Genomic DNA, 13,580 nt, shown 5'->3' with positions numbered 1-13,580 from the left:
TGTGTGTGTCGCGGCAACTGTGTAGCAGGCAGGAGAGGACCCAAACGCAGCACTCCAAAAACACCACATAAACTCAAAAGCAGCTTTATTGCTGAAACTGAAAATAAAATATAGCCAGGAATGAAGAAACTGACACAAGGAATCTCACTTTGATCATATGGAAAAACTGCACAAGGACTAGAGAGAAGAGAGAGAGAGGGGGAGACTACGGACATAAATACACACAAAGGATCACGAGGGAACAGGCCACAGGTGGGAACACAGCTGACACTACACCAGACTAATAACACAACATGATACACATGAGGCAGGAGACTCTCAAAAAAAAAAGAAAAGAAAAGAAAGTAACACACTGAGATTCAGACACAGGGACTGGAAAGAAAAACACATGACTGACTGGGGAGACAAAGAAATGAAACACAGAGAAAACACTGAAGCCTGAAGCTCAATCACAAAACCCAAGATAACCTAGAAAATAACTTTTGGTAACCAGACATCATTATCTTACTCTTTGAAAAAGTCCAGACAAAAACCCAAAACATGACAGTGTGTCTGAGGGAAATAGTATGGCATTATTTACACAAGGACTACTAATGGCACTGACAGGAACAAGACTTGAGGTTTATGACAGTTAATTTTGCAGACCTGATCCCTGTCTTCAAAGTGACCATTTCAAAGGCAACAAGATCACAAGCGCAATAAATTTGGTTATGCTGGAGTCGCCAACCGTTGTTTTTGTTTCCACTACAGATTTCGCTTGGACTTGCAGTCGTCATCTCTCTCTGCCTGATCAGCTCTTTACCCTTAAGTGGCCTTAAAGCAATTGATGTAACTAGTTGATCAAATCAAAATCAAAATGTATTTATATAGCACATATTAAAACAACAGTGTTGACCATAGTGCTTCACAGTCAGTAAAAGCATGAGACAATTAAAACAAACAACAAAAGAGGACAACAAACAATAGGTAACAACACAACAAGCTAGACCAGCCAACTAGTCAGAATCAAAAGCCAAAGTAGCCAAAAAGCCAAAAGCCAAAAAGATAAGTTTTAAGATGTGATTTAAAAGACTGGATAGACTCAGCAGTACGAATATGAACAGGGAGGTTATTCCAGAGTCTTGGTGCCACGGATGCAAGTTGATGAGCCTAGTGTAGAGTTGACCAATGTCGGTAAGCATTGAACGAGGTTTCCTTACAGCTGCTGTGCTCACTGTTTAGGTTCTGTTAATTAAAAGTATATCTTTAGATTTTAGTAATAACATTTTAATTAAAAAAAAAAAAAGACATTAAAAGCAGCAAAAGTAGTGAGGATTCTGTTCCTCCATCTGCCCCACAGCACATACTGATTTTATCTGCAGTATAAATCCATTGAGGACCTTCCTCTGCTTTGCCACAAGGTGGACTCAGTGTACTGTAACACAGGGACTTGTTAAATCCAGAAATTTTCAGTCTCACAGCATAATCACCAATAATTACTACAGAAGGGCAATTGTTCTGATGCATGTACAAAAATGATCAGATCAACTAAGTTGTCATTGCCAGACCTAATGATAGCCCCATTTATGTTCCTATTTTCCCATTTAGTTAGAAGACCCAAATGCCACGTTGCAATACTATACTGCTGTGGTAGCCAACATTTCAAATGCAGGTTTGACAGGTTTGTGAGTGTACACTTTATCCAAAACCTAATGATGGTTTACTCATGTTTACCACTGGGTGGCTGTACCTCAGGAGGTAGAGCAGGGCACCTATTGATCTGAGGGTCAGTGGTTTAATCCCTGGCTCCTCCAATCTGCCTGTCAAGAGTGTGAATGTGCATGAATGTAGTTAGGAAGCAATCAGTTCACAGAAAGTGTGTGAATGTGACATGTTGTAGAGCAGGGCGATATGACCAAAAATATTTATCATGATATACATTTGAAAATTTGCGATAACGATATAACTACGATATAATTGACACTAGACAAAATACTTTACCACTCCACAACTTTATTGGTGCAAAACAAACAAACAAACAAACAAACAAAAAACATCAATGTATTTTCACTTAAACAAGCATCTGTTTTTTATGTGCATTAAAGTTATATAAAAATTTAACAGTGAAAATGCAAATTCCTTGCTGACAGTTTAACCAAAAGGCATTTCCAGTGAAAATTGGCCGACATATCCTCAGCATAGCCATGTATAATATCCACAAAACTTAAAAGAGGTTGAACACACACAATACGGTAATATATGTTGAAGCACAGTACGTATCACTCCGCGAGGCTCCTGCCTACGATAGCCATAATGCGCCGACAATCCATCAAGCGGTGCGGTACGTAGCTTAGCAAAGTCGTACTGAAACGTTTGACAGATTTTCAAACACCGTGTACCACATAAAATCGTTTCAAGGTCAGTAAACACAACCAGAATTCATACATAAAGCACACGGGATTATAAGGGGCACTGTTGATTTTCAGAAAAATCAAAGGATTGATTTTAAGTGTGCCATATTTTCCAAAAAACACGGTAATAACGACAGCCCGGTAGCATGCTCTACCAAAAATAGTGCTTTGTTGTGTATCTGACGGATGAAAGCTAACCCAGTTCCACACCACTGAAGTTGCAGCATTTTTACAAACCAATTGTGGTTCATCCGTTTCATTCAACATCCGCTTTCGCCCTTCTCATTCTCCGTCACCGAAATGCTTTTTCTGCCATGTCCGTATGAAAACAAAGGCACTGCGCATGCGCATTTTACTCATATTCTATCGCGATATTTCATTTTCTTATCGTTGCCCAACATTATACCGGTATTACCATGAACGGTATGATATGGCCCAGCCCTAACATGTTGTATAGAGCACTTTGAGTAATCCAAGAGAGTAGAAAAGTGCTATATAAGAATCAGTCCATTCACTGCCTGCAAAGAGTTTTGTCATGTTAATTTTGCACTATTATGTTCCGGCACATGTTGTTATTACATGGCTTGATTAAGGTTCACATTAGGCTGACATCTGGGGCCAGAGCTGAAACTGTTCTGCGCCAGCACAGGGCCAGCAGTGTGTCTGCAACTGGTCTTGTGCTGAACCATGTGTGGGCCACCTCTGGCAAACCAGATCTGGGCCACCAAAGGGCCGTCATTCTTTGTGGTATGTGGGCCATGTGTAAGCACATTGTGTGGGCCAGATCTGGGCCATACCAATTTTGCTATGTGGGAAGTGATATAAACATAGTAAAGCTCTACTACATATTCTGCAGCTCGGGGAGTGAGCTGTAGAATAATGGAAATTTATAACCACATAAAAGGTAAATAAATATTCTATATTTAGAAATTTTCTATATTTTTATGCTATACTAAATTAACATTCATTTGTTGGAGTTTTAAGGTTTTGGACTGTGTTATGGGGTTTAAAGATTTAAGTTCGGTTAAGATTCTCTGGGTTGTCTATTGTTGATTGTTCGGTGTCTATGTACATTAGTGCCCAGTTCCATCTACACGTGGAAACAAGAGATGTGACAGCATGTACATTCTCAAAATAACCAGCTGAGAGAAACACTTTCACCTTACAAGCAGTAGAACTGACTGTGTTCATTGTACAGCAGTCCCGTTTAGACCGCCGCTCAGCTATTCTCTTAAGTGCTCACTTGGCGAAGCTGATCAGCAACAGGTGAGTGTGATGACTCCAGGTGTGGCTAGCTCCAAGGCGGGAAACTCTCCAGGCCTGGTGTAGCAGCAAAACGCGAACACCACAGTGCGCTGAGGGCCCTGACAGTTTAAAATAAACCCTGTGATAAAAATAGTCTAAATAAACTTGTAAAAGTTATTGTATCATTAATACTAACAATCAATAGCTCTCCAAGGCAGAAATGTTTTAGAAAACATCTAAGCATATGAACAGCATAACCTGCAGGCTAACACATGGCTAGCTTCCTATTTCCATCATCAACAAGCACATTAAAGCCCCCGCCAAAATATAAGCTTGTGAGTACCCCAAACAGGGGCGGATCTAGAGAAATTTTCTTAGGGTGGCATGAGGGTGGCAAAGAAATCAAATGGGGTGGCAAAATCAAAGCCTTTTTTCCCCCCCAAACACATATGCAGGTGGTTACATACATTCAAATGCAGTAAGTATACACGTTTTTCATATAAATATGTTCTATAACTTAATTATTGTCTGTAGCCCACATAATTACACACTTTAGTTACATAAAACATGTGAGTTTTGAATATGTACTGTATAGCCTGTATAATAAATAAATATGTAGCCCAATAAGTATAAAATCCAGAAAGCTACACAACATGGGGCGGTTGATTTACAAACACAAGTCTAACTTAAGTTTCACACTGTTTTTTTGTTAGAAAACAATCACATTGGTACATGCTTAAATTACACAAAATGTCAGAAATCTGCACTGTCATGAACAAAAATTTAAACCTAATTTTTCATGATTTGTTGGATTAACCCACTGAGGTCTGAAATACAACCGGACATTTTTTGACTCCTTTTGAGTTTACGTTTGTATTTCCCCCTCAAATTGTTTCATTTTATTTTTTCCCCTTGCCTTGTTTGGCATCATTCTTTTCAGCTCAACTGAATTTAGTTGTTTTTTTCACTGACATACTGCATTAGTATTACTGATCTGAAATCACACAAAGAACTTAAAATCCTAGTAGTATTTTTTACTGTAAAAAAAACCACAGACATGTTGAGTAAATTTTTATAACTTGAAATGCAAATATAAATTGTACATTTTGTAAACATAAACAACTATTTATCTAAGAATGCAGCCAATACACCTGCTGTTTTTTTCATTTTGTACAACCATTTCAAAATATTACTAAAATTAAAATGAGAGAACAATCAGGTGTCGCAATAAGATGCCCCACAAATGATGTGTGCCAGTAAAAAAAAGTTTGTCCACCAAAAGACAGAGGAGAAGAGCACAGGGATAAACCTGCAGGCCTGACAACAGGTGGTGTATCACTCCGCTGGTTTTCTACTTAGTGACAGTGTTTACGCTGCAATGTGCCTTAGTGACATTCATTAGTGCACTTGTTCTGACAAAACGTCCTACCTATCAAGCTGTCCTACTTCTTGTTACAGCGCATGCGCACAATTCAAAACGGCCATATTTCCGGTCCCGATCTTGTGCCGATCTCGTTGCCTCGAAAAAAGGTTTGTATTAAAAGTTTTACTTCTTTATTACAGATGATAATTGTTTACCTTAAGCTGCTCAATCGAAGTCATATTCCAAGTGTTTATTTGGTGCTTTTAAAACTTATTTTAGTCCTCCTGCAGTTACTGGACACCACTCGCTGGTGTTATGTTGAATAAACGCTCCGTCGTTATGTCGAAGAAAGTACTTTTGTACCACATACTTGTTAATTGCGTGATAACGTTGTGTAGTCGTTTTATTTACTGTATGGATTCCGAAGCCATGTTGAAATTGTCCGATTTTCTCCTTAGTTATGGAGAACAAATACGAGGAACTGCTCATGTTTCTGTCTGTTGGGTCCTACCCATCTGAATACGATAAGTCCCAGAGGCAAACCCTTAGGAGATACGCCGCAAAATTCAGGCTGAAGGGTCAGTATTGTAATGTAAATAACTAAATGTAATTATTGGTTATATACATGTTATAATTATTTTATATTTTTTAAATATAGGCGGAGTGCTCTTGTTTGGAAACAGGAGAGTGATAAAAACAAAAGAAGAAGCCATGGGACTATTTCAAGAGTTTCATTCAAGTCCCATCGGTGGACACACTGGTGTACTCAAGACTCGAACTGCAATGTGTTCCAGATTTTACTGGTATGGAATGTCGGTTGACATTGTTAATTGGGTATGTATTTTGAAAGTTGTCATTTATATATAGTATGTTATGATATGCATAGTTATCCTGAAGACCCGTACCAGATTGATGTACAGTAATTAACACTGTATCGCCACTTGATCAAGTATTTTTATAGAACATTTGCAATTTTGTTGTTTAATTAATTGTGATTGTGGGATAATATAAAGATCATTCAATATGTTTAAGGTTCTGGCTTGTGACCAGTGTCAAAAAATGGGAAAACCATTGGCTGCTGTGCAACCACTGCAGTGTATAAAGGTAAATATCAGTAGCATTTTAGTAGAAAATAGTAATGTTATCATGTACATTATATATTAATGTGATTCTTTTATCATTGACAGGTGTCACATGTCTGGGAGCTAATCGGAATAGATCTAACTGGACCTCTTCCAAAAACGTCTAGTGGCTTCCAGTACATTATGACTGCAACGGACTATTTTTCAAAATGGGTTGAGGCTTTTCCATTAAAAAGCAAAAGTGCTGCTGAGGTAGCTCATCAGTTGTGCTCAATCATGTATAGACATGGCTGCCCAAAACGAATTTTATCCGACCAAGGAAGAGAATTTGTTAACGAGGTAAGTGTTAAGTTTACTTTTCCATACCTCTTTAGGTAAATACTTGGCCACAGTGTGCCAAGTAGCTGCCAGGCCAAAGGTTTTGTGTGATTGTTTTTTAAAAACAATTTTCTTTTTTCTTTGAAGCTCAACTCAAGACTTTGCAGCTTAATGAAAATAGATAGAAGTGTCACAGCAGCGTATCACCCTCAGACAAATGGCCTCGACGAAAAGACAAATAACAACATAAAAAGGTATGTTTTATTTGTATGTAACAATTCATTTGCTTTTAAGACACTGTCACTATTGTGGTTTTTTTATGTCCACATGTAGAGCCCTGAGAAAATTAGTCAACAGTCAACAGAATGACTGGGATGTGTATCTGGATGCTACACTGTTTTCTTTGAGGTCCAAGGTCCACACAACAACCAAATACACACCATTCCGTTTAATGTATGGGAGAGAAGCTACGTATCCTTCTAAAGTTCCTGTTGAAGTCCCAGTAAGTGTTATTAAGGAATTTTATTTATGCAACAACTATGATAATGCATAAATTAAATGTAATCTTAATTGGAAATTGTGCATATTGATATTGGCTGCAGCTTTAATCTTCTCTGCTTAACCTCTATATGCAAGATACATTTAAAAGATAAAGTAAGTGACTAGTTACTTCTTTATGTTTGTATCTTTATGTAAAGTAATAAATGTTGAGGAGACCTTTAAGTATAATGGGCTCACCTATGGAAGTGTATCAAGAGGAAAAAGTGACTATACAAAAAATGATATGAGTCTATCTTTGTGGCTTTCTGTGCTCAAAGCTATATAATAGTATATTTACTTTTAAACATGAGTTATTATAGTTAGAATTTTCAGTTCATGTTTCACATGCATTATTTGTCTTTATGATTTTAATTGTAATTTAAAATGTGAAAATTTTAGCTGTCCTCCATCATTCTCCCTGAGGAGTCAGGTTACGGTGACTTTGTATCTTCTACAAGAGACGCACAAGAGCAAGTTAAAAAAACTGTCGAGGACAATATGGCAAAGTCCCAAGACTTACAAAAGAAAGCCTATGCCAGACGAGTCCAGAAGAAGTACAGAAACCTTGTGTACAGCGTTGGAGATGAAGTTCTTCTCTTGAACATGAGGAAACGTGGAAGGAAGGGAGGAAGGTTTGATCCAGATTTCTCAGGACCCTAAACCATTCAAGAAATCGCTGGCAAATGTGTGAGATTAAACAACACAGAAGGAGCAACTTTAAAAAATCACTACAGCATTGACCATATCAAGCTGTACAGAAGAAGCCACCATGTAAATATCAGTGACAATGAAAAATACCCAACTCACAGTCAGACAGTGAACAGCAGCACAGACCTGAAGATGCCCCCCTGCCATCCTACTGCTAACTCTCAGTGCCAGCAAAGTCCAGAGGATACCAGACCCTCTATTATTCATTATGCACCCAAAATGGCTGACAAAAGTTGTTGCTCCCACAAGGAGTTTAATTCTGTTCCAGGACCAGAAACGCGTGAACAAGAACTTCCCTCCCGGAAACAAAGCTTAGAAAATGAAGGTGGCATAGTGAACAAGTCTTTTTGACCCTTTGGTCATTTGTTGCCAGTTTGGCGTTGCAACTTGATTGACCGTTGCATGACTTTGTTTGCATTTTGCAGTCTTCAACTCATATTGGATGTAAAGAAACATGCAACATGCACTGAGCTTGTGGAAGTCTGGAAATGGATCTGCTTGTCAGTAATTTTCTCTTTTGCCCACCCACTGTACCTTTCCTATTTCTCTGCGTGAAAATGCATGTTTATTGTGTTGACTTTTTTCCTGTTGTGGCCCGTTGGCCTTTACCCGGCTTTTCCACTAAAAATCTCATGCATGCCTGAGCTAACTTATCATATTTTTCTTTCAGTAAAGAGGCTATGGGCTGCAAAGGATACTGGGCGCTTGGAATCAGTTGTTGGACCATACAAGTTATTTGATTCCTCTTTTCGAACACTGCAGGGGTCACGGTGGCTTTCTGATGAGGTAAGATAACTTATTATTATCATTATTATTATTATTATTATTATTGATTCAGATTTTGAAGTGCTGCTCCTTCTGAAGCATTTGCAGTGCAGACACCATTAATAGTTTAAACTGTGCGGGTAGGTGGGGGGGTTTATATAGCAAAACTCTGATAAGGTTTCACCCATTCACTTCCATAGGAAAGATTGTTATCAACCACAACACAGATGTTGTGACATCTGTGACATCATAATACCCAGTTCCAGTATATGCAGAAAGAACCTTTATCAGCAATTATATTTCTTTCCAAGTTTTTGTGTACAGCACTCAAGCAGTTACTTCAGAAATTGTTGCTGCTGGTGTCTAAACTCTGATTTTTCAAAACAGGTCATTGATGCATACCTGCACCGTGTCATTGAGAGACGAAAGGTAAGTAAGAAATGTCCTTTGCCCACTTATTTTGAGATACAAAAAAATGTATTTACTGTTCTGTAACATCTTTGTATACTTATACAGAATGCTGTACACCTGCTCTGTTCAGTAGTTGCAAGCTCGTTGTTTTCTGGGCAGTTCAGATGCCTCACCAAGGTAAGTGGAAAGTTCAGAAGTGGTCCAAAAAGTTGACTCATTTCTATTTCTGAGGACAGAGTTCGGTTCCTTTAAACAAGACTATATTTGAAAACACCCTGAGACGCATGGTACCTAAGTAAATTGAAATTACTCTGCACTTCCAATCCCACAGATGAAGTTCCCAGTTGAAGACATGTGGCTGTGCCCTGTGAACTTTGGTACACACTGGATTCTTGTGGTATGTGTTCATTTAGTTATTAATTTGCGTAATTTGTTGTGAAGCAGTTTCTTGCTCAAAGTGTTATTCTTAAATAGGTTTTCAGTGGCAAAAGCTATTGTAATCTTTAATTTAATAACTTTTTCTTTAGATTGTCAACATTTCTGCACAGAAAATATTGCTCATAGACCCCATGGGGAATGAAGGTGTTTATGACAGGAAAATTCTGCGCAACTGGAGGTATGTATGACACTGAGGTATTATTCTTGTATGTTTTATGTTTAGGTATTAAACATAAAACATTTCTTGTTTCATTACAAACATTTTTGTTGAACTAGGAATTTTCTGAGGATGAGAGGGCATGAAGACACCATGGAGTGGCAGTTACAGACTATGCAACACAACAAGCAATAGGATTCCAGCAGTTGCGGAGTTTTGCTGTTAAAGGTAACCCTTATTCAAATGATTCCATTTATTGTTAGCTACAATTAGGACTTTACATTATAATAATGAGAAATCTCACAGTTTACAGAACAGTACCTTGCTTTTGGAGAGGTCAGTGAGGTGTTAACCACTACAGAAGCAGTTGTGCTGGAGCGAATGCAGATAGCTTGCACCCTACTTGAACATCGAGGTAAGTCCAGTAAAGTCCTTATCACGTTAGAGTGTGTACTTCCAATTTAAATAGTGCTTTTCAAACAACACAGTAAAAATAGTGCTTTTCAAACATTTTCAGATAAGACCCTTCTTAAAGTCTAGTTAAAAAAAATTCAGGGTACTAATTTGCCATGAAGTATTTGTTGAAAAAATGTACTATTATTTTTTTTTTATTAATTAATATAAATAATGTTTGATTAAAACCTAACCATGAATGTGTTTCAGGGAACGCTGAGGACTACTGCATTGTTTGCTCTATGTTAGATGCTGACGCTGACCGCAGCATGATTGAAATGGTAAAACAAAAGAAACACATAAGTCTTAGTATCATTACTTGCTAATCATGTTTAAAATGTTGACTAATAGTATTCACCAAACATAATATGAGCTATTTATTTTTCCTTTCCAGGTGCAGTGTGAATCTTGCCAAAGATGGGCACATTTTGCATGTGCAAAATATAAAGAGAGCAACCAAGAATATAAATGCAAAAAATGTAAGGAAAACACATAACAACTTCAAATAAAAACAGCTGTCTTTTCCCCTCCATGTCTCTTTGTATTCTTTGTCAACATTAGATGATTGTGTGCTGGAGGCACGTTTTGATAGTGTGATTTGGCCATCTGAACATCCTACCTGAATAAAACCATGCAGGAAGCATGTTTTGATAGTGTGATTTGGCCATCTGAACATGCTACCTAAATAAAACCATGCAGGAGGCACGTTTTGATAGTGTGATTTGGCCATCTGAACATCCTACCTGAATAAAACCATGCAGGAAGCATGTTTTGATAGTGTGATTTGGCCATCTGAACATGCTACCTAAATAAAACCATGAAGGAAGCATGTTTTGATAGTGTGATTTGGCCATCTGAACATGCTACCTAAATAAAACCATGCAGGAAGCATTTTTTGATAGTGTGATTTGGCCATCTGAACATCCTACCTAAATAAAACCATGCAGGAAGCATGTTTTGATAGTGTGATTTGGCCATCTGAACATGCTACCTAAATAAAACCATGCAGGAAGCATGTTTTGATAGTGTGATTTGGCCATCTGAACATGCTACCTAAATAAAACCATGAAGGAAGCATGTTTTGATAGTGTGATTTGGCCATCTGAACATGCTACCTAAATAAAACCATGAAGGAAGCATGTTTTGATAGTGTGATTTGGCCATCTGAACATGCTACCTAAAAAAATCCAAGCAGGAAGCATGTTTTGATAGAGTGATTTGGCCACCTGAATATGCTACCTAAATAAAACCATGCAGGAAGCATGTTTTGATAGAGTGATTTGGCCACCTGAACATGCTACCTAAATAAAACCATGCAGGAAGCATGTTTTGATAGAGTGATTTGGCCACCTGAACATGCTACCTAAATAAAACCATGCAGGAAGCATGTTTTGATAGTGTGATTTGGCCATCTGAACATGCTACCTAAAAAAATCCAAGCAGGAAGCATGTTTTGATAGAGTGATTTGGCCACCTGAATATGCTACCTAAATAAAACCATGCAGGAAGCATGTTTTAATAGTGTGATTTGGCCACCTAAACATCCTACCTAAACAAATCCAAGCAGGAAGCATGTTCTGAACATCCTAGCGAAATAAATCCAAGTTTTTAAGTGTGATTTGTCCATCTGAACGTCCTACCTATAGATATGTACGATGCAGCCATTAACCACGTAAGGTAGCATATTCTGATAAGGTAGCACGGATTGATAGACAAGACCATAAATTTACGCTACAGTAGCGCTACGGTAGGATGTTTTGACAAGGTAGGACGTTTTGTCAGAACACCGGTCTGCGCTATGGGCTGAACCATTTGTTAATGGTGGAGGGGGGGGAACACTATGCAATATATTCAGTTTTAGCATTTATATTCACTGTTGACTGTAACTACGCTCAAACTGTTAATGCTATCTTATTTTAATAAACAACACTGTTATATGCAAAACTGGGGTGGCACTTGGGGTGGCAAGGGATCATTTTAGGGTGGCACTTGCCACCCCATGCCACCCTTCTAGATCCGCCCCTGACCCCAAAAAGATTGCAGCCATTCGCCATCTCTCTGCGCATGGTACTCATTGCATAATAACGATCAAGAAGCTGACCCCACAGCCCATTGGTGGTGCTAGTTTCAGTCATTATGTAAATGTACTGTTTATAAGGTTGTGGAAACCTGCACTCAGCTGAGACTAAATATAAGTCACTTGGATGAATGATAAAACATGTAGCTGTCATGCTGAAACGTGTTTATTTGTTCTGAATTTATGTGATTACACTGTTCAAAACTGGGTATTTAATCTATCTCCCATGTTGTATTGTTGCCACCTACTGGTGGACTGGAGTATTGTGCTTTGAGGTGTGCATGTTTTGGACAGATTTTCAATTAAGGCACACATGCCCAGAGACTCAACTTGAGCCAGAAAACAAGCTAGCTTGTGGATAAGGAGAAAAAAATGGACAGTATGAACAATTGCTCGTGAATATTTGGTAGGCACACACGGTATGCCTGTGTATTTTACTTTGTGTGTATGGTTTATTTGGGTTGTAATTTTATTTTGCTGACACAATATCTTTGTTTTCATTGTTATGTCACTGTAGTTTTTCCACTATGTTTTTGCTTTTGTGATATTTAACAAATCGGATTACATTTTTCATTTCTCCCCGATATCTGTTCCAGTAATTTAGGTCAGGATTGAACCGATGCAGATAATGTATATCAGATCGCTCCATCTCTAGTTTTACCAAAAAGTTCTATTTTGGTTTCATCTAGAGATGGAGCGCTCTGATATTATGTATCCATATCGGTCTAATACTGACCTAAATTAATGGATCGGATATCAGAGAGAAATAAAAAATGTAATCCGATTTATTAATTATCACAAAAGCACCTCACAAAACTAGCGACGTAACCCAGCTCATAACCTTAGCACGTCAGAGCAATGTGCATCTCGTGATAGAGCGGCTGTGGCGTGCGAGACCTGTCGGCGTTCTCCTTGAGCATTTGGAGCCTCGCTACATGCTGCCAAACCAGCATTTCATCTCGGCGAAAGCTATCCCAGAGAAGTAACGCAAGTGTGTAAGTTCATCTCTGAATGTCAGTAAAGCATTCCCACGTTAAGCTTAACAACCGATATATGGAGCGACTGCCTCTCTCCCCCTCCCTCTCCTGTTGCAAATTCAACCATGAAACTGATTAATGATCAGCTGATCGGCTTTTCTGTCGCGAGTCCGTCTCTCTTGTTTGTTTTTGGCCCACTTTGTGCCAAAAAGAGGAAACTAGCGGTTGAACAACAGCAGCACGTTTAAGCTTGATAAGCTGTTGTTAGAATTTATTTAATATTACTTTCTACACCAGGATCATTTTCTACGTAGCTGACAGATGGTAACTGTGCAGGGGCGGGTCTAGCATGGTTTTGCCAGGGGGCCAGGTAGGGCATCAACAGGGAAAGGGGGGCACAAAAACATAATTTTCTTTCTAATTGTCATGTCTAGCTTTTAATAAATAATTATCTGAATCTTACAACCAAAGTTTTTGTCTGATGTAAAATATATAGAAATCCATTATTGTATATAGTAACTATTAAGTCAATTGTATAACCTAGAAAGCTACAGTACTTTTTCCTTTGCAATTCTGTTGAAGAAAGATGTTGAATCTATTTAATTATTGTAGAAAAATTATTGATTTCTGTGCGTTTCTGTGCATCGCTGAACTAT

Source organism: Pelmatolapia mariae, linkage group LG8 (assembly GCF_036321145.2).
Source record: "Pelmatolapia mariae isolate MD_Pm_ZW linkage group LG8, Pm_UMD_F_2, whole genome shotgun sequence".
In the NCBI taxonomy this organism is placed as follows: Eukaryota; Metazoa; Chordata; class Actinopteri; order Cichliformes; family Cichlidae; genus Pelmatolapia; species Pelmatolapia mariae.
Note: the sequence above shows the minus strand (reverse complement) of the source record.